At 44.3% G+C, this 25,439-nt stretch overlaps 15 non-coding genes across 15 annotated transcripts; all 15 read left to right on the top strand.

Moving 5' to 3' along the window:
* The first annotated feature begins 145 nt into the window (after nucleotides 1-145).
* On the top strand, nucleotides 146-218 carry trnav-cac (transfer RNA valine (anticodon CAC)). Its single transcript has one exon. It is a non-coding gene; the product is annotated as a tRNA-Val (tRNA).
* A 515-nt stretch (nucleotides 219-733) lies between these two features.
* Nucleotides 734-806, top strand: trnav-aac (transfer RNA valine (anticodon AAC)). Its single transcript has one exon. It is a non-coding gene; the product is annotated as a tRNA-Val (tRNA).
* Nucleotides 807-871: 65 nt separating this feature from the next.
* trnav-aac (transfer RNA valine (anticodon AAC)) lies at nucleotides 872-944 on the top strand. The gene has a single exon. It is a non-coding gene; the product is annotated as a tRNA-Val (tRNA).
* A 65-nt stretch (nucleotides 945-1,009) lies between these two features.
* Nucleotides 1,010-1,082, top strand: trnav-aac (transfer RNA valine (anticodon AAC)). Its single transcript has one exon. It is a non-coding gene; the product is annotated as a tRNA-Val (tRNA).
* A 283-nt stretch (nucleotides 1,083-1,365) lies between these two features.
* trnav-cac (transfer RNA valine (anticodon CAC)) lies at nucleotides 1,366-1,438 on the top strand. Its single transcript has one exon. It is a non-coding gene; the product is annotated as a tRNA-Val (tRNA).
* An 860-nt stretch (nucleotides 1,439-2,298) lies between these two features.
* On the top strand, nucleotides 2,299-2,371 carry trnav-cac (transfer RNA valine (anticodon CAC)). The gene has a single exon. It is a non-coding gene; the product is annotated as a tRNA-Val (tRNA).
* Nucleotides 2,372-2,966: 595 nt separating this feature from the next.
* Nucleotides 2,967-3,039, top strand: trnav-cac (transfer RNA valine (anticodon CAC)). Its single transcript has one exon. It is a non-coding gene; the product is annotated as a tRNA-Val (tRNA).
* A 65-nt stretch (nucleotides 3,040-3,104) lies between these two features.
* trnav-aac (transfer RNA valine (anticodon AAC)) lies at nucleotides 3,105-3,177 on the top strand. Its single transcript has one exon. It is a non-coding gene; the product is annotated as a tRNA-Val (tRNA).
* Nucleotides 3,178-3,242: 65 nt separating this feature from the next.
* Nucleotides 3,243-3,315, top strand: trnav-cac (transfer RNA valine (anticodon CAC)). The gene has a single exon. It is a non-coding gene; the product is annotated as a tRNA-Val (tRNA).
* A 65-nt stretch (nucleotides 3,316-3,380) lies between these two features.
* trnav-aac (transfer RNA valine (anticodon AAC)) lies at nucleotides 3,381-3,453 on the top strand. Its single transcript has one exon. It is a non-coding gene; the product is annotated as a tRNA-Val (tRNA).
* A 65-nt stretch (nucleotides 3,454-3,518) lies between these two features.
* trnav-aac (transfer RNA valine (anticodon AAC)) lies at nucleotides 3,519-3,591 on the top strand. The gene has a single exon. It is a non-coding gene; the product is annotated as a tRNA-Val (tRNA).
* Nucleotides 3,592-3,874: 283 nt separating this feature from the next.
* trnav-cac (transfer RNA valine (anticodon CAC)) lies at nucleotides 3,875-3,947 on the top strand. Its single transcript has one exon. It is a non-coding gene; the product is annotated as a tRNA-Val (tRNA).
* A 515-nt stretch (nucleotides 3,948-4,462) lies between these two features.
* Nucleotides 4,463-4,535, top strand: trnav-aac (transfer RNA valine (anticodon AAC)). Its single transcript has one exon. It is a non-coding gene; the product is annotated as a tRNA-Val (tRNA).
* A 410-nt stretch (nucleotides 4,536-4,945) lies between these two features.
* On the top strand, nucleotides 4,946-5,018 carry trnav-cac (transfer RNA valine (anticodon CAC)). The gene has a single exon. It is a non-coding gene; the product is annotated as a tRNA-Val (tRNA).
* A 595-nt stretch (nucleotides 5,019-5,613) lies between these two features.
* On the top strand, nucleotides 5,614-5,686 carry trnav-cac (transfer RNA valine (anticodon CAC)). Its single transcript has one exon. It is a non-coding gene; the product is annotated as a tRNA-Val (tRNA).
* The last annotated feature ends 19,753 nt before the right edge of the window (nucleotides 5,687-25,439 follow it).

Here is a 25,439-nt window from a genome sequence, read left to right as displayed (position 1 = left end):
GAACATCTCTGGAGAGACCTCAAAATGGCTGTCAACAAAGGTTCACCAGCCAACCTGACAGAACTGGAGAGCATCTGAAAATCACACTGTTCTGAGGTTTATCAATGATGTGTTTGTTTTCTTTTCATTTATTTTGACAATGTACGTTTCCGTAGTGTAGTGGTCATCACGTTCGCCTCACACGTGAAAGGTCCCCGGTTCGATACCGGGCGGAAACAAAATGCTTTTGTTCTGCAAAGCCGACTATTCAAATGTGCAGCCTCATTCACACCGGTAACTTCTGCCTCGCAGGATCAAAGTTAACAATAAATCCACCTTTAAGTATGTCATAGATCTCACAGGATGTCTGTGAATATGAAAGATACTTTCTTTTCGTAACCTTGGCCAGATGTGTGCATTGCCGTTCCACAATTCTTTCTCTGAGCTCTTCAGGCACTTCCTCCATAATCCTTCATTGGAAGAAGTTTGTTAGTGGTCATCACGTTCGCCTTACACGCGAAAGGTCCCCGGTTCGATACCGGGCGGAAAGAACTATTCTTCTCAACCGTTAGTGTGGCACGATTTTCTTTCATTAGGTATCAAGATTCCTGTACAGGTTTCTGTAGTGTATTGGCCATCACGTTCGCCTCACACGCGAAAGGTCCCCGATTCGATACCGGGCGGAAACAAAAATTCTTCTCAACCGTTAGTATGGCACGATATTCTTTCATAAGGTATCAAGGTTCCTGTACAGGTTTCCGTAGTGTAGTGTTCATCACGTTCGCCTAACACGCGAAAGGTCCCCGATTCGATACCGGGCGGAAACAAAAATTCTTCTCAACCGTTAGTATGGCACGAAATTCTTTCATAAGGTATCAAGGTTCCTGTACAGGTTTCCGTAGTGTAGTGGTCATCACGTTCGCCTAACACGCGAAAGGTCCCCGGTTCGATACCGGGCGGAAACAAAAATTCTTCTCAACCGTTAGTATGGCACGATATTCTTTCATAAGGTATCAAGATTCCTGTACAGGTTTCCGTAGTGTAGTGGTTATCACGTTCGCCTAACACGCGAAAGGTCCCCGGCCCGATACCGGGCGGAAACATCAATTCTTTTGAACTGTGAGTATGGTACAATTTTCTTTCATCAGGTATCAAGGTTCCTGTCCAGGTTTCAGCTTTTGTAGAACAGATCAGTGAACATGCTTGAATGGCCCAGCCAGAGCCCTGACCTCATCCCAATTGAACATCTCTGGAGAGACCTCCAAATGGCTGTCAACAAAGGTTCACCAGCCAACCTGACAGAACTGGAGAGCATCTGAAAATCACACTGTTCTGAGGTTTATCAATGATGTGTTTGTTTTCTTTTCATTTATTTTGACAATGTACGTTTCCGTAGTGTAGTTGTCATCACGTTCGCCTCACACGCGAAAGGTCCCCGGTTCGATACCGGGCGGAAACAAAATGCTTTTGTTCTGCAAAGCCGACTATTCAAATGTGCAGCCTCATTCACACCGGTTACTTCTGCCTCGCAGGATCAAAGTTAACAATAAATCCACCTTTAAGTATGTCATAGATCTCACAGGATGTCTATGAATATGAAAGATACTTTCTTTTCGTAACCTTGGCCAGATGTGTGCATTGCCGTTCCACAATTCTTTCTCTGAGCTCTTCAGGCACTTCCTCCATAATCCTTCATTGGAAGAAGTTTGTTAGTGGTCATCACGTTCGCCTTACACGCGAAAGGTCCCCGGTTCGATACCGGGCGGAAAGAACTATTCTTCTCAACCGTTAGTGTGGCACGATTTTCTTTCATTAGGTATCAAGATTCCTGTACAGGTTTCTGTAGTGTATTGGCCATCACGTTCGCCTCACACGCGAAAGGTCCCCGATTCGATACCGGGCGGAAACAAAAATTCTTCTCAACCGTTAGTATGGCACGATATTCTTTCATAAGGTATCAAGATTCCTGTACAGGTTTCCGTAGTGTAGTGGTTATCACGTTCGCCTAACACGCGGGATGTCCCCGGGCGGAAACATCAATTCTTTTGAACTGTGAGTATGGTACAATTTTCTTTCATCAGGTATCAAGGTTCCTGTCCAGGTTTCAGCTTTTGTAGAACAGATCAGTGAACATGCTTGAATGGCCCAGCCAGAGCCCTGACCTCATCCCAATTGAACATCTCTGGAGAGACCTCAAAATGGCTGTCAACAAAGGTTCACCAGCCAACCTGACAGAACTGGAGAGCATCTGAAAATAACACTAATCTCAGGTTTATCAATGAAGTGTTTGTTTTCTTTTCTTTTATTTTGACAATGCACATTTCCGTAGTGTAGTGGTCATCACGTTCGCCTCACACGCGTAAGGTCCCCGGTTCGATACCGGGCGGAAACAAAATGCTTTTGTTCTGCAAAGCCGACTATTCAAATGTGCAGTCTGATTCACACCGGTTACTTCTGCCTCGCAGGATCAAAGTTAACAATAAATCCACCTTGAAGTATGTCATAGATCTCACTGGATGTCTGTGAATATGAAAGATACTTTCTTTTCGTAACCTTGGCCAGATGTGTGCATTGCCGTTCCACAATTCTTTCTCTGAGCTCTTCAGGCACTTCCTCCATAATCCTTCATTGGAAGAAGTTTGTTGGTGGTCATCACGTTCGCCGTACATGCGAAAGGTCCCCGGTTCGATACCGGGCCGCAACATAAATTCTTTTGAACCGTTTGTGTGGCACGATATTCTTTCATAAGGTACCAAGGTTCCTGTACAGGTTTCAGCTTTTGTAGAACAGATCAGTGAACATGCTTGAATGGCCCAGCCAGAGCCCTGACCTCATCCCAATTGAACATCTCTGGAGAGACCTCCAAATGGCTGTCAACAAAGGTTCACCAGCCAACCTGACAGAACTGGAGAGCATCTGAAAATAACACTGATCTGAGGTTTATCAATGATGTGTTTGTTTTCTTTTCTTTTATTTTGACAATGTACGTTTCCGTAGTGTAGTGGTCATCACGTTCGCCTCACACGCGAAAGGTCCCCGATTCGATACCGGGCGGAAACAGCAATTCTTCTCAACCGTTAGTATGGCACGATATTCTTTCATAAGGTATCAAGATTCCTGTACAGGTTTCCGTAGTGTAGTGGTCATCACGTTCGCCTAACACGCGAAAGGTCCCCGGTTCGATACCGGGCGGAAACAAAAATTCTTCTCAACCGTTAGTATGGCACGATATTCTTTCATAAGGTATCAAGATTCCTGTACAGGTTTCCGTAGTGTAGTGGTTATCACGTTCGCCTCACACGCGAAAGGTCCCCGATTCGATACCGGGCGGAAACAAAAATTCTTCTCAACCGTTAGTATGGCACGATATTCTTTCATAAGGTATCAAGGTTCCTGTACAGGTTTCCGTAGTGTAGTGGTCATCACGTTCGCCTAACACGCGAAAGGTCCCCGGTTCGATACCGGGTGGAAACAAAAATTCTTCTCAACCGTTAGTATGGCACGATATTCTTTCATAAGGTATCAAGATTCCTGTACAGGTTTCCGTAGTGTAGTGGTTATCACGTTCGCCTAACACGCGAAAGGTCCCCGGCCCGATACCGGGCGGAAACATCAATTCTTTTGAACTGTGAGTATGGTACAATTTTCTTTCATCAGGTATCAAGGTTCCTGTCCAGGTTTCAGCTTTTGTAGAACAGATCAGTGAACATGCTTGAATGGCCCAGCCAGAGCCCTGACCTCATCCCAATTGAACATCTCTGGAGAGACCTCCAAATGGCTGTCAACAAAGGTTCACCAGCCAACCTGACAGAACTGGAGAGCATCTGAAAATCACACTGTTCTGAGGTTTATCAATGATGTGTTTGTTTTCTTTTCATTTATTTTGACAATGTACGTTTCCGTAGTGTAGTGGTCATCACGTTCGCCTCACACGCGAAAGGTCCCCGGTTCGATACCGGGCGGAAACAAAATGCTTTTGTTCTGCAAAGCCGACTATTCAAATGTGCAGCCTCATTCACACCGGTTACTTCTGCCTCGCAGGATCAAAGTTAACAATAAATCCACCTTTAAGTATGTCATAGATCTCACAGGATGTCTATGAATATGAAAGATACTTTCTTTTCGTAACCTTGGCCAGATGTGTGCATTGCCGTTCCACAATTCTTTCTCTGAGCTCTTCAGGCACTTCCTCCATAATCCTTCATTGGAAGAAGTTTGTTAGTGGTCATCACGTTCGCCTTACACGCGAAAGGTCCCCGGTTCGATACCGGGCGGAAAGAACTATTCTTCTCAACCGTTAGTGTGGCACGATTTTCTTTCATTAGGTATCAAGATTCCTGTACAGGTTTCTGTAGTGTATTGGCCATCACGTTCGCCTCACACGCGAAAGGTCCCCGATTCGATACCGGGCGGAAACAAAAATTCTTCTCAACCGTTAGTATGGCACGATATTCTTTCATAAGGTATCAAGGTTCCTGTACAGGTTTCCGTAGTGTAGTGGTCATCACGTTCGACTAACACGCGAAAGGTCCCCGGTTCGATACCGGGTGGAAACAAAAATTCTTCTCAACCGTTAGTATGGCACGATATTCTTTCATAAGGTATCAAGATTCCTGTACAGGTTTCCGTAGTGTAGTGGTTATCACGTTCGCCTAACACGCGAAAGGTCCCCGGGCGGAAACATCAATTCTTTTGAACTGTGAGTATGGTACAATTTTCTTTCATCAGGTATCAAGGTTCCTGTCCAGGTTTCAGCTTTTGTAGAACAGATCAGTGAACATGCTTGAATGGCCCAGCCAGAGCCCTGACCTCATCCCAATTGAACATCTCTGGAGAGACCTCAAAATGGCTGTCAACAAAGGTTCACCAGCCAACCTGACAGAACTGGAGAGCATCTGAAAATAACACTAATCTCAGGTTTATCAATGAAGTGTTTGTTTTCTTTTCTTTTATTTTGACAATGCACATTTCCGTAGTGTAGTGGTCATCACGTTCGCCTCACACGCGTAAGGTCCCCGGTTCGATACCGGGCGGAAACAAAATGCTTTTGTTCTGCAAAGCCGACTATTCAAATGTGCAGTCTGATTCACACCGGTTACTTCTGCCTCGCAGGATCAAAGTTAACAATAAATCCACCTTGAAGTATGTCATAGATCTCACTGGATGTCTGTGAATATGAAAGATACTTTCTTTTCGTAACCTTGGCCAGATGTGTGCATTGCCGTTCCACAATTCTTTCTCTGAGCTCTTCAGGCACTTCCTCCATAATCCTTCATTGGAAGAAGTTTGTTGGTGGTCATCACGTTCGCCGTACATGCGAAAGGTCCCCGGTTCGATACCGGGCCGCAACATAAATTCTTTTGAACCGTTTGTGTGGCACGATATTCTTTCATAAGGTACCAAGGTTCCTGTACAGGTTTCAGCTTTTGTAGAACAGATCAGTGAACATGCTTGAATGGCCCAGCCAGAGCCCTGACCTCATCCCAATTGAACATCTCTGGAGAGACCTCCAAATGGCTGTCAACAAAGGTTCACCAGCCAACCTGACAGAACTGGAGAGCATCTGAAAATAACACTGATCTGAGGTTTATCAATGATGTGTTTGTTTTCTTTTCTTTTATTTTGACAATGTACGTTTCCGTAGTGTAGTGGTCATCACGTTCGCCTCACACGCGAAAGGTCCCCGATTCGATACCGGGCGGAAACAGCAATTCTTCTCAACCGTTAGTATGGCACGATATTCTTTCATAAGGTATCAAGGTTCCTGTACAGGTTTCCGTAGTGTAGTGGTCATCACGTTCGCCTCACGCGTACATACAGCACAGAGAGGCTGTAAACTAAAGTGTGAGTCATCACGCTCAGAGATTTCTTGTTTTTTCAGAAAGCTCAAGGTTCACGTTGTTGCTGCCCATGATTACAAATCCACTCTTGCTGCTCACAGAGACCTAAACATGTACAAGTCGGTTCCTGGGACACTGATAGCGATTTGTATTCCATTTCCAAGGGGACATAAGATGGAGTGCCATTGTCCATCTCCACCGCAATCTTTTCCCTAAACAAAACAAACTCTCAGCTGATTGTCTTTCCCACACACATCTTTGAGTCTTTTCCACCTTGATACCATAATACTGACATGGAACACCCACACTGTCCGCACCGACACACACTCCGACTCGTACACCTCATGGTATCGATCCACTTCGGCAGCACTTTGTCATCGCGGTCTATTGTGTAGTAAACAATCCCTGCTGTCGACAGTCCAAGACAATCGTATCGGTGTGCTGCTGCCTTTTCTGGACATTGGACAGGACTTTGTGGAGTTCAACACTGCAATAAATTCAGAGTACTGAAATAAACATTCATTCATTCATATCTATCAGTTTATTCTCCGTCTCGGTCTCGCCGCCTTAATTGGTCTTGGTCTCAACTCGGGTTTGGTAGTCTCAACCATAAACTTGATCATGTAGACAGTTTGGAGGAGTCGCCTGTTGTGCAGGATCCTTAAGCTTGAAACAGGTTCTGAAACTGACAGCCAGGTCAATGGTTTTCAAACAAAGGCCAACAGCTCAGATCAAGATCATGTCGAAAAGCAGCCAACCGCACCAGGTCAAGAGGAAATCCTTGTGTTTACATTATGACCTTCAGAATGGTATATTTCACTTCAAAGGTGTCTATCTCACACCCCTCATTGGAGACTTGGTCCTCTGACATGCACGATTCATCATTGCTTCCAAAATGATGTGACTCAAATAAAGCATTTTTTAAATCTGGAAATACATATTGTTTACCTGCGGTTGTTTATATGCAGTTAAATAAAATAACGGCCTCACCAGTCGACACGGCTGTTTCAAGCTCCTCTCCGCTGTATCTTGGTTGTGGTCCTGCTGCCTGAATCCCTGTTTGGTTATTAATATCTGCTACTTCAGTCTGCTGCCTTCACAACCTGGTCTTGGATAACAGTGAATAATGGATGGATCCTTATTCATTTATTCATTCATCAGATACCAATTATTCTAACTCTGACATGATGCTAAGCCCTTCTGACATTAGCTGAAGGGTGGGATACTCACCACATAGAGTGCCGGTCTCGTACTGCGTGCACACGGACAGACGACGTTCAAACGTTGACGTACACCCAGGACTGTGTTGCATGCACAGAATTTTTGTAATTAGACTCAATACAGGAACAGATATTTAAAAAAAAATGTGGTGATTCATTTTGATTATTTATAAGTGGACAAGAGTATATATTGATTCATAACCCATTGTTATTGTTTTCTGTGTAATATAGCGATATAACATTTATCACATGAAGTATTGTAGCAAAGAGCTCAGTGGGTCAAGAGCTCTTTGTGATCAACAATGTTTCAAATGACAAAAATTACACACAATTTGGCCACACTTATACTGTGACTGTCACCCAAGTGGTTGTCAATTTCCTTCGAGAAAAACAATCCCACCCCACCGGTCAAGTGCATTAACAAAGAAGGTTAATCGGTTGGAGGCGTGGCTTAAGTTTGTGGAACGTCAACATGGTGGCATAGACCTAGTCATAGCTTCTCTTCCATTTTGCTTCCTCGCCTTGAACAATTTTCCCTCTCTGCATCATGAAATCTAGGATCAAGTGGCGCTTGTGAGGTTAGAGTAAAAGCACAACTACCATTTGAAGTTTGTATTAATTTTTCTCTTTTGTTTTTCTGAGTCAGATTCTTTAAATGACTTGTCATGATTGTTTCATCACTTTTATGGACAGAATTTCTAGGCGTAGCCAGGGGTCAGAGGTGATCCGGTTCGGGAACCACGGAATTTCATCTCCGCTATGACGATGGCGATGTTGTTCTGCTGGCCTCATCGGACCGGGACCTTCAGCATGCGCTGGGTCGGTTTGCAGCCGAGTGTGAAGCGGCCGGGATGAGGGTCAGCACCTCCAAGTCTGACGCCATGGTTCTCAACCGGAACACGGTGGTTTGCTCTCTCCAGGTTGGTGGAGAGTTCTTGCCTCAAAGGTAAGGTAAGTAAGGTAAGGTAACTTTATTGTCAAATATGCTACAGTACGAGACATATAGCATGGATGAAATATCTGTTCTCACAGACCTGGACACGACATACAATCACAGACAAACATAAAGATCATAGACACCACATAAAGATCACAGACACCACATAAAGATCACAGACAGCAGGATACATGCAACAAAATCGTCACATCAGTCCATCAACCACCGGGAGGAGCACCTCAAGTGGCGGAGTTTAAGTATCTCGGGGTCTTGTTCTCGAGTGAGGGAAAAAGGGAGCGTGAGATTGATAGACGGGTTGGTGCAGCGGCAGCAGTGATGCGGTCACTGTATCGGACCGTCGTGGTGAAGAGAGAGCTGAGTCACAAGACGAAGCTCTCGATTTACCGATCGATCTACGTTCCCACCCTCACCTATGGTCACAAGCTTTGGGTAATGACCGAAAGGATGAGATCGCGGATACAAGCGGCTGAGATGAGATTCCTCCGCAGGGTGGCTGGGCGCACCCTTAGAGATCGGGTGAGGAGTTCGGTCATCCGGGAGGAGCTCGGGGTGGAGCCGCTGCTCCTCCACATCGAGAGGAACCAGCTGAGGTGGCTCGGGCATCTGATTCGGATGCCCCCTGGACGCCTCCCTGGGGAGGTGTTCCGGGCATGTCTTACCGGGAGGAGACCCCGGGGAAGACCCAGGACTCGCTGGAGAGATTATGTCTCCGGTCTGGCCTGGGAGCGCCTCGGGATCCCCCGGGAGGAGCTGGAGGAGGTTTGTGCGGACCGGGAAGTTTGGGCTTCCCTGCTCCGAATGCTGCCTCCGCGACCCGACCCCGGATAAGCGGTAGAAGAAGGTGAAGGTGAAGGTGAAGGTGATTGTTTCGAATGTCTGAAATGATGAGAGATTTTACTGCATTACTTATTCAAGTCCAAACATATTACAGCAGACAGCGACATCTGGTGGCCTCTGAAAATCAGTACGTTGTTTCATGAAACCTCATCAACCCTGCAATACTGTGTGATGAAACCTCAGGGACAGTAAAAGAATGCAGGTTAAAATGGCGTGGCCATCCGTGGTTCTCTTTGTTGGTTGCTCACAGTTTCCCCACACAAACAAAGAGTCCCTCACAGGACAGTCTATTAGAGCTAATACCCTCCATCCTCTGTGTATTGTTCTGTTCCCCATGATTACACGCCGGCCGTCGCATGTTGCAACACACGGCCGATCGTCTCGTATCACACAACCCATGTAAGAGATGAGGATGTGGATGGGTGGCTGAGGTGGCAGGGGACGGGGGCACAGCATTAATACTACTCAGTGGTGCGGTAAATTAATTTTGGATTGCTTCTGTGGGTTTGAACAAAATTGTTTTGTTGAAGGAAAAAAAAAAAAGATTAAGGTTTTTAATTACGGCGGGTAATTCATTCCACAAAATAAATCCCTCCTAAAACGATCTCTTCCGAGGCGGGAATGTGTCGCGTGCATGTTGTTATTAAGAGAGGGACACAAACACTGCAAGACAGTCTGCCATCAGTCATCTTCAACACTTCTGCTGCCGTTTGCCGCCTGGTTACGCTTCCGCTTTATGAGAGAACCCCACTCTTTCAAAAGTTAATAATGGATTTAAATAAGTGTGAAATCCCTTCTGCCGCCCTCCCAGAACAACACATTTGTCTGTCCTCAAACAGCAGAGGTCTTTTCCAGAACCCTCCGTTTCCTCATTTGTCAGTCCCTCACTGAAAAGGAGGGTTAAACTACAAATCGCTGGCAAATTACATCAGCTCTGTTTGCCCTATAATTTATTCATAATTGGGCATAATTGAATGGCGATTACTGCTGAATGTGTTCTTCGGTGAGCCCCCGACAATTAGAGGGGGGAATTACTGACAATTACTGTTGACTTTCCCTGACACCCTACGATTTCCCGTCACTCTGTGTTCAGGTAAACTGACTGTGGATGGCAGAGGTGTGTGCACCTTCAGCTAATAGTCACAATCAATTGAAATCCTGTTTCAATTGGATCACGGGTGGCTGGAGAGACAGAGCGGCGGAACCAAACAAAGGCAGGGTGCTGAGGGCTTTTACTATCATTTTCATCTCTTAGCATGACGTTTTCTCCTCCAGCGCGGCGAAAAGTAGGTCTTTCAAGAGAAGTTAAACTCACTCATTTGGGAGCGGGTTCCTGCCAAGCCTTGAAAAAACAACCTGTTTTTGTGGCACCGAACCTGCTCTGATGAGATGGATGTAGCTATGGATTGAAGGATGGATTGTTGCTCTTGACTGTGTAGGCAGATTGATGATCGCTGATAATTGGTTGGGGGTATGGATTGGTGCGAGATTGGACGGAGAGAAAGGAAAGTCAAGGTGAAAAGGATGGAGCATTTATGAAGGTAGGATAAATGTTTGATGAAGAAAAAGGCAAAATATTCTTGCTGGATTTGAACAAAAACAAAGGGAAGCATTTTTTGGCTCGGCAGAATTATTACAAGTGGATAATAAATCTGGCCATTTTACATCACACACCAGTCCAGAAAAAAAAAAAAAACATAACCTTTGTCTGAATTATGCAAATGGTGCTCAGTAGTAGCTGTTACGGCTCGAGAATGAGGATGATATATTCTTTATTACCTTGGTAATTATGGTGTTAAAGTAAACTATAGTGAGACTTAAGAAGTCACTTATGAGTACAAAATGATGGTTGATAACTGGCTTGTATGCTGCTAATACCAAAATAAATAAAAAAAAGGAGTTTGATTATGGTAAGATATAGTTGCAATCTAAAATGTGGAAACAAATTTTGCTTTTTAAATATATTTTTGTTGTGTAGTTTGAAGTAAAACTCTTTAGAGAATGTTGAGCAAACTGTACTGCAAACTTACTCAGCAGTTTCTCACTCCTTAGGCGAAACATATTGACCATTGTCAGGTGGACTTTTGTGTCCAATGTAGACACATTTGCTTGCTGCTTCAATTTTTAGCAGGAAAATAATTAAAGCATTTGAAAGGTTGGAGCAAGAGATGGATGAAAGGAAGATAGAGATATTGATAGAGAGCAAGTATTTTCTGATGGATGAAAAGATATATGATAGATGAGAGGATGAATGAGTGAGTGAAAAAGTTGGATGGATCTCCCCGACGACATTAAACACACATCTATGAAGCAATGTTTTTCTTGTGAGTGTGCGCACTGACACAGACACACACAAGCTCGGAGCGACAGTCAGGAGAGAGTGTAAGTATCTTGCTGTGTGGTCAGTGACCTTGCTGACTGTTGGCTGTGAATAATAGCTCTATTTACAACTGGTCATCTATCTCAGTCACATCCACTCTCTCTCTTACAAACACACCTTTCTCACACAGGCACACACTCGCTCATACGCACCTGGCTTGAGGGGAAGCAGACAGCTCATGGTATTTAAAGTAGAGGCAGGTAATCAGAGGCTAAAACTCTGTTATTTCCCTTTGCTGCACTCGTCTTCATCTACTATGCTCTCTCTCTACCCCGTTACTCTGTTTTCTGTCGTGGTGGAAGAGTTTTCTCATGAACTCCAACATGAAAAATGGGTCTGGACGGGAAAATACTGACACCAACAAACAAGAAGACGCTCCTTTACTGGACCATACAAGCGAGAGGTCAAGTGTGGAACCGCAGTGCTGACTAGTGAAGATGGAGGTTTTGCTGCAGAAGCAGATTTACATGAAGACGGTAAACTCATCGCTTCTGCTGCACATTTGTCTTTTATTCTGTTAACTGTTCTGTGAACTTCAATTTTACCTGTGGAGGTGGAATTATGTGTCACTGGCGACCCATATGTCTGGAGTGAGGAGCGGACAGGGAAATTTGAACATAACGGAAAGAAGAATGATAATATCATAAGACGCTAATCATAGGAAAATAGAGGGGATGTGGTTTCATCTGCTATCACTGGTAGACTTTCCTTGCCTCCTCCATGTCTGAAAGGCACTCGCGTCCATTGAGGCCCAATGTTGACACTCACTGTTCCTGGCTCTGCCTCACCTCCTGCCCACTTTTTTAGGCCACTTTACAGAACAACCAGACCCACACCTGTGGTCATACGCTTTCGGTCATGACAGAAAGAACAAGCAGGTGAAATGAGTTTCCTTCAACCGGTGACAGGAGTCTCCCTTAGTGATAGGGTGAGGCAATCTGACACTTATGAGAGATTTGATATTAAAAGAAGTCAGAAGAGGTGGTTCGGGCATCTCATGAGGCTGCCCCCTGGACGCCTCCCTTTGGAGGTGTTTTCGGAACGGCCAGCTGGGAGGAGACAGAGGGGTCAAACCGGGACCAGATGGAGGGATTATGTTTCTTCGCTGGCCTGGGAGTTTCTCAGGATTGAGGGATCCTGGTGGATGTTGCCCAAGAGAAGGTTGTTTGGTGCTCCCTGTTGAAGCTGCCACCTCCACGATCCAATAACAGATAAGTGAGCAACGACGATGGATGGATGGATTGTTATAAGCATATGAAAATGCATCGTATCTTTGAAATCTTAATCCTTGCTGGGTTTGCTTTGGGACAAGAGCCTACAGGCTTTTGGTACTCTGGTAGTACTCACGACCGGTCTTGAATCTTGGAATTGGAGGAAGTTTGTCAAGGAACTTGCGGATACGGCCATGAAAAGCATTGCTTGGCACTGGGTGAAGCGACATGTGTGTGTGGGAAAAACAACAGAGCAGTGATTCTCAAATTGGTGGGTTGTGACAAAGATGTTTTCCACTTGGTTTCATAGATGATTGGTGAAGTGGAAGTGGTCACAGCTCACATGAAGGTAAATCGTTTTAGTTGTGGGACTTCAAGGAACAATTTCTCCCTACACAACAAATGCCTTTTTACCTACATGAATTTATTTATTGAGTTCATTGGGCCTAATCTGTTTATCACTACTGATGGCTGTGCCTCCATGAAAAACTTTTTTTTAGATTCATTTTACGAAGGAAAGTTACTCTTTTTCATTCTGTTCTATAAAGTGATTTAAGACTGAATACTGCCCTCTGTCCTCATCGCCACACACATATGGGCTGGTTTCCTTTTCGTTTTAACAATGGATCACATTCTCACACATATTCTTCGGGGTTTTGTTTGGACCTCTCCGAGCGCTACAGTACCATGAAAGCGCTGAGGCTTCAAAGAACGGTTTAAATTCAGGAATGTGATATCATGCTTAAAGACTTCCTGTGGAAAAAATAACCAGCGTTGCCTGAAGGCAGAATGTAAACTAGAAAGTCGATTTAATTATCACAAAAAAGAAGAAAGTATAATGCTGATGAAAGCACAAGTCTCAATTTAATAAAAGGAAAATCTTTTCAGAAAAAAAAATGTGGAGTTGAAGACGTTTTACAGTGATAACCTCATTCTGGTCGTATGAAAGTTGCCGTGCAGCAATCTGCCAACAACTGTTGTAAATGTTTAGCAAAGATGGACCAGCGTGACGTGCCATTAAATATACTGATGTTTTTCTCACGATAGCTTATAATCTGAGAGCCAGCAGGTGCTCGAGCAGCTGCCTCCCTCATGGAAACATGACTATGCTTATCATCCTTTATTGAAAAAATAGAGGCAGAAGACAATGTATTGAAGAAGGATATTCAGTGAGTCATACCCGAGATTGTAGATCGTCAATAAACACAACCGTTTTCTGATGAATAAGGTTGTTGGTTTTAAGCTGTGATCAAGCCATTTCTTCATGTGGAGCCACGTAGATTGGATACCTAGCTTTGCGTGGCACGGCATGCACCAAGAGACAGTCCCTGCTCGACTGAACAAGAAGCTCCAGGCAGCCAGAAAGAGCCTAAAATGTTTCCGAGCAGAGTGTCTGGTGGAACCACTCTGATCAGCCGCGGATAGTGACGAAGCTTCATGATGCAGTATCATGATTTCCAGAGCTCAGTAGATGACGCTGCTTGTTTAAAATATCATGTGAAGATTCATTAAAATATATCTTCAAAACCATATACTACAGAGCAAAAGTTGTCATCGACTGAGAGCTAGGAATGAGAACAATGCTTCATGAAGCTTCGTCATCCCATCACATGCTGCAGACTTGTGGTGGACAAAAGTGTAAGGTTTTGTCAAAACCCAAAGTCTTTATTGCCGACGTGACTTGGAATTTTCATGTGGACCAAAGGTGTAAACGGAGACATGTGCTTCTTTTGCAGTCTTATATTACATATTTTGTCATCAACTTTTACTTCTTCACTTTCAGATGAACACTCTTCTTTCAAATACACAAATCACTGTGTACCATGTATCTTTTTCTATTTTTCATGCCAAAGTTATTACGTTTTAAACATTTCAGATGGTACCGTTTAATGTCAAAAGTAATTTTAAACATTTTATTCTCTATATTAAAGGGTGCCTCACTGAATTGTTGAGATAATAAAAACAAAAGAACCACTTTATTAATACCCGTTTTTTCTGAACACCATGCTTAACAAGTAAATGAAATTTGCTATTTATGTGTTCATCACAGCGATATATTTCTGATATGTATATTTATTATAACTTTTAAAGCAACTTTTTGATCAAATCTTGGAATCATTTCTGTGTAGGTTCCCTCAAAAAATATTTTGGTTTATGATTGTCAGTTCAACAAGCAGCTAATCCTGATTAATACTTTAGTGACGGGAAAGGAAAAAGAATCGCCAGATATCCATTGTACATGCAGCATGTTTAATCCTCCCAACACCAGGTCGGGGTAATTGCCTGTGTGTGCCTGGGTGTTTTGCAACGGTGTGGGGGAGTTTTTATATCATAGGGACTCTGAGCCTTCTTCGCCGGTGTGTGAGTGTGTGTTAGTAAGAAGTTAATCGCTGTGGTGGGCTGGGATAGCACCGTGCCCTTGACATGTGTTTGACAAGAGCTCAGTGTGTAAATCCATTAATTACCAGCATCCAGTCGGCGCCGTGGCCTCCGCTGCTGCTGGAGCCCAAACCCCGGGATGGCTGCGAGCTGCAGCTGGGAGTAGTGGGAGGTGAATTTGGGAGGACTGTTGCCGTTTGGGCTCCTGAGCAGGGGGTGCGAACAATGGAGCGGAGAGAGTCTGAGGCAGATGGTGGGCCCGCAGTCGTCTTAATGGAAGGCCTCAAACGCCACCAGTTGCGTTGTAAAATCTGCTGAAGACTTTTGCGTTGTCCTGTGTTGCATCTCTTCAATCACAGCCTGACACATACGCGCCAACACACTCACACACACACACACACGCAGTTTTAGTCATTTATTTGAGAGTGATTAGACTCCTCGGAGGAAGATCCTCAGTGGTAGACGGATTCATTTCACCAAATTAGACCTTATTGTTCTGGGCTACACTGACGCAGAGCAGTGAGTGTGTGAGCATGTGTGTGCATGCGTGTGTGTGAGTTTCTCTGGTTGCACACGTCTGAATGGGACGGTGCTGAGAGTAAATTCCATGTCAAGGGTCATGACTTTAAAACACATAATGCAAGTTGAAATACTTGTGCTTATTCCAGTAATAAGTCTCATAATGGACTGCAACAATTTAAGAAATATGTATTTCTAGTTTAATGTAATCAGTCTTAGATAAAATAAACGTCGAGTTTGGCTAGTCGTTGGCTGTATTTTCTTTCTCTTTGAGCCCTTCAGTGATGAAGTTTGGCACCACTACTCAAATGGAGTGAACACAATGGAATTGAATTAACAAGTCTTCCATATGTGTGTCTGCAACATGTAGCTCACAAGCTACCGGCGGCTCCTGAGGCACTCACCACTGACTCGGTTAGGAGTGAATAATGAAACAGTCCAGGTTTAATTCATTCAATCAAAACTGCATGGGGAAAGTCTTTAAGCCTGTGGTGGCATCTCACCGTGGTGTGGGACCAGCAAGCTACTGTTTAAAGTGGCCAGTCACAGATGGTGGTGCAATTGAGAGGTGTAAAGTTACTGAAATTTAATGTGACTTAAAAATCATTTAACTTTGGAGGACAGAAAAGTTTGTTACAGTATGTGAATGAGTAGAAGATTTCAAGGCTTCCATTGCCGTAGTCAGAGATTGGATCTTCACATTCAGCAAGGCAATGATAATGGTGCGTTGATGTTGTGTTAGAAATTGTCTCCGAACACCCCACCCCACCAACCGTGACGTCACCCGATGTAAGAAGATCTTCATCCTGCGAAATCTCTAGTTGCAAACGTAGAGCATAGCCGCTTTTATCCGGACCTCCATGGATGTCACTATCTCCTTTTCCGGATTCAGTTACTGGAATGCACTGAACTCTGACTGTGACATCATTCCCAGCACCAACTCCCACTTCAGAGGTAACTGAAACGTAGCGTAAGTAGCCGCAGAGATGAGACCTCTCCCTCAGCTCATCAACTAACTGGTGATGTTGACTTCTCCTCAAGGAGATCTGCCTGAACTGAAAGCAGAACCATCCAACTCCATGCATCTGCAGAGATCAGGTCGCAGCTGGCTGCAGTTAGAGCGAAGAAACCCAGGCTCCTTTCTTCACAGAAACGCCCCCACAGCTCTTCTGGGAAAGTACAAACACCAACCATGAGAGACAGTGCCACTCACCAATGACTCTCGGACTCTCCTGTGATTGTGCTTGGTGACTTCAACAAGGCAAATCTGAGTGAGGAGCTTCCCAGGTACAGGCAGGTTGTAAAATGTCCCACCAGAGAGCAGAGCATGCTGGATCACTGTTACTCATCGCTCCGCAACTCTTATACCGCCCTCCCTCGAGCTGCACTGGGACTCTCTGACCACTTGATGGTTCATCTTGTTCCCACATACAAGCAGAAGCTGAAGCTGGCAAAGCCTGTTGTGAGGAGCATGAAGATCTGGACAAGTGAAGCTAAAGAGGAGCTGCAGTCTTGCATGGAGACCACAGACTGGGAGGTGTTCAGGGCTGCGACCAATAATCTGGATGAATATACAGACACTGTGACTTCATGGATCAGCTACTGTGAAGAGTGCATAGTTCCAACACGCACCAAGGTGAGTTATGCAAATGACAAACCTTGGTTCACAGCTAAACTCAGCCAGATTAGACGGGAGAAGGAGGCAGCTCGCAAGAGTGGGGACAGGAGCTGCTACAAAGAGCTGAAGTATGGGTTTCAGAGGGAGCTGAAGGAAGCTAAGGCCGCATACTCTGACAAACTCACGCAGCAGTTCTCAGCCAATGACTCGGCTGCGGTGTGGAGAGGGCTCAAGGTGATCACTAACTACAAGCCACGTGCCCCCCACAGTCTGAACAACCTCACTCTTGCACAGGACCTTAACAACTTCTATTGTCGCTTTGAGCAGCCATTTTGCACCAACACCTCTGTGGTCTCTCCAGCCCCATGTTCCACTTTAAAACAAAGGACTGTGCTGTCTCTTAGTGACACAACTAAGACCAACGATGTCACTGAGACAGCAAAGATCACAGTCACTTTTGATGAGCCCCCTCACCTCCCCCCTCTTTCTCTTGACATCATGGAGCAAGACGTGCGCACTCAGTTCAGGAGGCTGAACCTTCGGAAGTCGGCAGGTCCGGACAGAGTTTCCCCTGCCATCCTGAATCATTGTGCTGCTGAGCTGGCTCCAGTGTTCACGGACATCTTCAATGCTTCCTTGGTGTCCTGTCATGTTCCTGCCTGCTTTAAGTCCTCCACTATCATCCCTGTTCCCAAGAAGGCCAGGATCACAGGACTGAATGACTACAGACCGGTGGCACTGACGTCTGTGGTCATGAAGTCCTTTGAGCGCCTGGTTCTCTCTCACCTGAAGTCCATCACTGCTTCTCACCTGGACTCATTGCAGTTTGCCTACAGAGCCAACAGATCTGTGGACGATGCAGTGAACCAGGCCCTTCATTTCGTTCTGGAGCATCTGGACTGCCCAGGAACCTATGCCAGGATCCTGTTTGTGGACTTCAGCTCTGCCTTTAATACAATTCTTCCAGCTCTGCTTGAAGACAAGCTTCGCCAGTTGGACGTGCCTGACTCCCTCTGCAGATGGATTACAGACTTCCTGACCAGCCGAAGTCAGCGTGTGCGGCTGGGGACGACTGTCTCTGACACTCGGACCCTCAACATTGGGTCTCCTCAGGGCTGTGTTCTCTCTCCATGGCTCTTCTCTCTGTACACTAACTGCTGCACCTCCAGCCACAAGTCCGTGAAGCTGATCAAGTTTGCGGACGACACCACCATCATCGGGCTCATCTCAGATGGAGATGAGTCGTCTTACAGGAGGGAGGTGGAGTGGCTGGTGTCCTGGTGCAGCCACAACAACCTGGAGCTCAACGCTCAGAAGACAGTGGAGATGGTCATAGACTTCAGGAGAGTAACAGCTCCTCCGTCCCCTCTCATGTTGGCTGGTTTATCCATTCCTATTGTGGACTCCTTCTGCTTCCTGGGAACCACCATCATTGAGGACCTCAAATGGGAGCCCACCATCAGGTCCCTCATCAGGAAGGCCCAGCAGAGAATGTTCTTTCTGAGGCAGCTACGAAAACTACGACTGCCGACGAAGTTGCTGGTGGAGTTCTACACGGCCATCATCCAGTCCATCCTCACCTCCTCTATCACCGTCTGGTACAACAGTGCCACCTCCAGGGACAAGAGCAGACTGCAGCGCATCGTACGTTCTGCTGAGAAGGTGATCGGTTGCAGCCTGCCACCTCTTCAGGACCTGTATGCCTCTAGGACCCAGAGACGTGCAGGTCGGATCAGAGCCGACCCTTCTCACCCTGGACATGGACTGTTTGTTCCTCTTCCCTATGGCAGGAGGCTACGGTCCATCCAGACCAGAACCTCCCGTCACAGGAACAGCTTCTTTCCCTCGGCCGTCAGACTGTTAAATTCGTGAACAGCCTTGTTGTTATGTAATTCTATTTATTTTATTTTATTTGTTTTTTGTTGCACTTTATTCCAAGGCACTTTCCTAGTCAGTGGGCTCCCCACTGACCATGGCAATAAATTTGATTCTGATTCTGATTCTGATTCTGATGGGCATTATGAAACAGTATTACGGGGTTGATGAAATAGTGTCTTTATTTTCAGAGGTCACAAGATGGCGCTGTTGGTTTCATTGCAATAGTAGTTTTGTTTTACAGTAGACAGCACCATCCGGTGGCCTCTGAAAATCAGGTCACTGTTTCATGATACCTCATCAATCCTTCAATACTGCGTCATGAAACCTCATCTACCCACAAGAACCCACAGTGGCCTTCATGTCCTCCTCTGACCATCAAACTACTTACCTATCTCCAGACAAGATCCTCTCCCGGGATTCGTCGATTTCCACGAATAAACAAATTTACTGTCTCACCTGCTGTCTGCATTTGGCTCCAGTCTCCAGAATGTCAGAATCCTGTCCTTACAGTACCACCCAAAGAAACCAGGATGAGCCAAGAAATTCTCATTCCAAAAACAGGTCGGGAAGATCACAGCATCAAGACTCTCTCTACTGCAGAGTTAAGTGATGGAAGATTATGACCACAACTTTATAAAGAATAGACTGATTTTACCTAAGCACATCAAGCTGCGATGAATCCATATCACTGTCACTTGCCACAAGTCATTGAACGTTAATAGTAATTTATTCATACACATGCATTTTTAGCATGTGATTAAAACATAGCTCACAGAATATCTGTACTGAGGGACATTCAGTAGCTTTCATTATTCAGTTGAACATTATACTCTGGTTTCTGTTGATGACATTGCTGCTATCATTGTTTCTATGCTGACCTTCAATGAGTAGAGGAACCACCTGCAGGGTGGCAGAAAGGAAATATAAAAATAATGGAGGTGTGAGATGAAAATGTGTCCAAGGTCATGAAGATACAGAAGGAATTATGTTTGTCTGCATGACGTCAATGAATTGTGCTATATATGTTTTATACCTATGTTTTGAGTTCTGAGAAGTCTCACTGGATTCTGTGCACACAGGGTGTGAGGACTGCTCTCCTGTTTTACAATTGTTTTACAATAAATGTCTTGCTTTGCTTGAGCTCATCCTGGTTCCAGTTATTGTACTTTTGCCACCACACACTTTAGAAGGTCATAAAAAGTTGTAATATATATTTGTGACCACCTCATCATATACTGGCCATGGATTCATCTGATCATGCGTTGCTATGGGTTTTTTAATGCTTTAAAATAAAATTATATGAATAAATCATTTAAAAATATCGTAAAAAAAATCATATATACAAGAAGAAAATCATCAGCGATACTTTCAAGTTTTGATTTTCTAAAGAGAAAAATAAAAACAACAATATGGGTTCCATTTTATATGGAGAAAATAAAATATAATAACTGCAGGTAATATTAAATGTTACCTTAAGGTTAAACTGGGCATTTTAGCGCAGCACAAAACAATAACATGTGGCAATAAATAAATGATTAAATATGAAAAGCAAGAGGGGTCGATTGAACTGTATTCTTTGGTGCCTGCACCACTGAGCTGGAATTTTCCCAACAATAAGTCGGTCCATCCCAGAGCGGGTGTAACATTGACTGTCGTTGACGTGCAAATATCGTTTACAAGTCAGACAAATGTGCTTTCTCCCCAGCGTGTCCTATTTTCCAGGAAAACCACGACAAGCACGGCCGAACTCACGTGGGTCGGATACTTAATTAAAAAAACAGGACAATAAGGAAAGTTGGAATTAAAGGTGGAAAAACGATAGAGATAAATAGTTTAATGTTGCGATTAATGAGGCATGCAGGGAGTTCGGGGTGGGTCGAGCGGTCCAGCTGAATATCAACATCTGGCCTCGGCCTGAATTGAAAGCCTCCTTTGGTGTTTTAACAGCCATAAAATAGGCGTTCAAATAGGCTGTAAGTGGCATCAACCTCGCTTTACACCTCCCCACTGTGTGCTTCTTCCCTGTTTCTGCCCCCCACAGGCGCCTCAGTGTGTTCATTTGTACTTTAATAACAACAAAGACAGTAAATGCTTTATGGTGTTGGAGTCACTGGAGAGATCCTCCCACCTCGCGTTCCTTCATTGCTTCCATTCTCTCTACATTTTACATTTGTCAAATGTAAAATGCAGCAAATCAGAACATAATACCCTATTTGGTGCTTAATGATCTCGAACTGTTTAAGCACAGTAATGTACAACGCCATAAAAAGAGAGATCCGCTGCTTGAGAGACGATATTTTCATATAACTGGGTGGTCCATGGAGTAGAAAGTCTCGGATAGTTTGGAAAATGGTGCACTATTAGTGCAGAAAGGAAAATAAGTTTGCCTGTTTCATTCAGAGGATTTAATAACATCCGACTCTTGGTTCAGCTTGTTGGCTTCAGCCTATCCTCACATACAGTATATGGAGTACTAATGTATTTCCTGGCAGGCGGAACGCCGACGGATAGACTTCCCTCTCCACTGAAACAGTCCCCTGCTCTTCTGAGGTAAGCATTCCCAGATCAACTGAGAAACACAGTCCCTTAAAAATCTCCTGGGACTCATTTCGTCCACTTGTTTCTCCGTCATGTCTCTGTCTTCCCATCATCTCAACCATATAGCACCTGAAGACCTCAAATTTTCATCTGGGTGAGGTAAATATTCAGCCCACAAACAGTCTTTCAGTTAGAGGACCATATCTTCACCTGCTTTCTTCAGTTGTCTGCATTACTTTCATTATCTGCTGATAGTTTGACTAGTGATGTTGCAGTTTCTTCATCAGAACCCAAGTTTATAGTCGTTGTATGTGGTGCGTCTGGGAATGGTCTGCTACACCCAGCATGTCTTGCACTTGTTGTTGTCTGGAAAAGGTCCAACCCCCGCTTCACACTCTTCCAGCACCATTCTCTTTGAAAGTCAGGAAATGCCACAGGAGGGGAAACAGTTGATTTAATAGGAAAGTCTACTGCGTCAACTTGATGACAGTCAACATGTGTTGCCTTTAAGAGTGAGAAGGAGTGTGGGACTCGGGTCTCGGTAAGGACAACCCTTTCATGTAGAAACTCTTATTTGGTGGCATATAAGATGGAGGGCAGATGAGAAATATCAGTCCAAAAAATTTGAAATTTACTCTGCCACCTCCACTCCAGGCTGGGGACACTAGAGGATTACCTTTGTGTGTTGAGGATAGCTGAGGGGAAAAAAAAACAAGCTTGTTCACAGAATGAAGAGGAAGGAACTCGATGCACGCCCTTGCGTTACTCGGCAGGTGTGGGTCAGTCTGTCACCGTGCAATTTTCGGAACTACAAAACTCGTGCTGCACATAAACAACCTCAATGGCAAAGCACAGTGAGACTTCGCTTTTTTACAATAGGTATTAAGTCATTTCTGAAAATTCTTGGGCTATTAGATCCCTCAAAGTGCAGCCATATAATTGAATTACAAAATGGATCTTCCATTTTGTGATATAGGAAATAGATGTTGCTACAATGTGTCACCATCTGAGGCAAAACACAGAGTTTTATTGCTTATTTTAACATTCATAACTGCTGGTTAATACTATAGATTCAGTGGGAGTTGAAGGACTAGTCCAGGAATCACCTTTCAACTGAATACGTTGACTGAAGGTGAACTGAAACCCTGTTTTCATATGAGGTGTGTGTGTGCGTGTGAGAGTGGGTGTGCATGTGTGGATAAGGGAAAACATAGATACAGAACCATCCACTGTAAATATTTGCAGACAGAAATGAGGTGGAGGTGCCAAGTCGACTGCTAGAATATTAACTAGTGAGACAAAGAGACTGGCAAGTCCTCGACTTCTTCCTATGTCTCCCCTCTTCGACTGCTACCTCGACCCCTCATTGGCCCTCGACACTTACCTACACACCCTGTCCGCCAGCCCATCTCTCTCCTTTTCTCTTCCCTCTCATATTAGCTCATCCATTTATCCTATTGTTTTTGTCTTGTGCATACAATCAACTTCTTTTTTTTCCTCTTTTTTTTTATTAGTTTTTCTCCCCAGAGATAAAAGCAGAGGATTGAGACCGCACAGGAGGAGGAGGGAGAGGTGGGGGGTGTATTAATGTTTCATATATCTCTGGCACAAGAGAAAGACTTGATGATTATTTCATGCTGTCGCCTTTTTCACTGTTTTTTTTTTATGCGCATTTCTCTTTTTGGGAGTTTCGTGTTTGGTGCTACCGGTCACAGTCACCCACTCGACCCAAACAGGCAGTGCACCGACGCCTTAAGCAACACAGTGATTTAAAAGAATATCTTGAATCTTGACTGGTTTCAGTTTAAGGCAACTGGAATCTTGGTGATTAGAGATTATGGTGCTCTCTTTCAACCATGTTTCTGATGGTGTTCAGCCGCTAACCATGAGGATTGAATCGAGATCAGGTCTCTTTTAGAGACACCACTGGAGAATGAAAAGTCCAACTGAACAGTGGATGTGTTGCTCCGTCAGTGCAATAAAAGTGGTCATTATTTATCATTTAAATAAAGTTTTTTAAATACATTTTTTCCGATCACCTAGAAGGGGTGAAAACTCCCTATAGTCTGTTAAGCGGCTAAGTTAGAACCAACTTCCTTTAGAGCAGCGGGTGCAGGTTTTTGTTCCAACCAGTCCCTTCTGGAACAGTTTAGTGACCCCTTCTTTAGAGCAACCTGACATAGAGCTAAGCCAACCAGCAACACACACATACATTCTAACACGATGCAATTTTTCCTTCTATATGCAGTGGCTGTCAATGCAGCAGTTGGGTTTTTGTTAAGTCTGTTCTCTTTCACTGGTGTCCTGGTGTAGATTTCTATAAATAACATCTGAATTACGACCTGCTGGACTTACGTCCACACGTACACACGACCTCAGCCAGCAGATGCTTATTCTTCTATTCATAGTCCGGCACCGCAGCACGTAGCAGCCTGGCAACACGTACAACAGTCACTGCAGCACAGTATCCCAGCATCTCACTCTCACACAGCCATCTACCACTACAGTAGTACCTATAACCCTTGCGTCGGCTATTTTGAATGGCATTCGATTACGTCCAATCCGACATACGACCAGTTGGTCTGAACCGATCCTGGTCGTAAGTCGGATGTTACTTGTATTTACTTACTGTTCTCTCCCTGTGCGTCTCCTGGAGTTTTACTTGGACAGACTTGTTACTATGACTGTGACCCAGGGATCTTCACCTCGACCCTCAAAGGGACAGGGTGGTACAGGTTTTTCATCCAACCTGTCAGGTGTCTGAAGACTGTAGTCAGTCCATTGTATGTCCAGTGCTTATTTCAGCTGTCACCTGATAGGCTAAACTATGTGTGCTTCACTCGGATCAAAAACCTGCACCACCCTGTCCCCACTGTATGAGAACTGGTTTGAAGACCCCTGTTCTATGACTTTGTTGAATGTTTCTTCTCCTTCTCTTCCATGTGCCTCTCAATGTTGTGTATTTTTCCTTCCCTTTCTTTTCATAGTGTCCTGCCTTGCAAGTGTCATTTGAATACGAATGGCAGTGCTGCTTATGTGAATGAAATATGGGTCTCAGACATTTGTACCTTTGAACATTTAAAACGAAAAATCTCACGAGATTTTTACTCCTAAAAATGAGACTCCATACTCCCAGAATTAGATTATAAATAGTGACATTGAAGATTAATCTTTAAATAAGAACAGTCGACTCTTCCTGCTGGGATTTGATGAACTCTTGTAGCTGCTTGTTCTACACATTAGATAGATAGATAGATAGATAGATAGATAGATAGATAGATAGATAGATAGATAGATAGATAGATAGATAGATAGATAGATAGATAGATAGATAGATAGATAGATAGATAGATAGATAGATAGATAGATAGATAGATAGATAGATAGATAATAGTGATAATACATAAAATAAATGAAATAATCCAAACATTTTTTTCCAAAAAAGTGTCCAGTTACAGGTTTAACTCTCCACCTTAATTTTACTTTGTCTTGAGTAAAGCTCAGTCCAGTTTGTCAGCATGAAATAGCTGAGGTTTCATTCAAACATTCCATTTTTTCTCAAAAGATTATCAAAGATCAGATAAAATGAGGTGGTAGATGCCTCCCTGTCCCGTATCCTTTCCCACCTCCTCAGTCAAATGCACTTTCTCTGCTCCCTCCGCTGCTTCCGAGCCACCACAACCATGATTTGATCATTTCTTTAGTGACTGAGCATCCCTGTCTTCCCAGGCCCTCAGACACGGAGATGAGTAGAGCCACCTTTTCCTGACCAACGGATCCTTCTTTCTACTGAAGGTTCCCTACACCTCTCCAACAGGGCCATCAGACGGACCCACAGCAAATACTCTCCCTCAAGCTTAGAAGAGTTTAAATGTACAATGTAATGAATATATATATTTTATTAAAGGTAGATTTTTTTTCTTAGAAAACAGGCTTTGCCTTGACTCAATGTCAATTAAAGTGTGAATGAAAGAGAGAGAAAAAGGAAGCGAGAGAGGAGCAGATCGCTGCAGAGCCCCACGAGTGCTGACACAGCCACCAGTGTCCGTCATCGATTGACTGGAGTGGAGCGAGACTCTCAC

Source organism: Synchiropus splendidus, chromosome 5 (assembly GCF_027744825.2).
Source record: "Synchiropus splendidus isolate RoL2022-P1 chromosome 5, RoL_Sspl_1.0, whole genome shotgun sequence".
In the NCBI taxonomy this organism is placed as follows: domain Eukaryota; kingdom Metazoa; phylum Chordata; class Actinopteri; order Syngnathiformes; family Callionymidae; genus Synchiropus; species Synchiropus splendidus.
The sequence above is the reverse complement of the archived record's forward strand: the minus strand, read 5'-3'. Positions and strand labels throughout refer to the sequence as shown.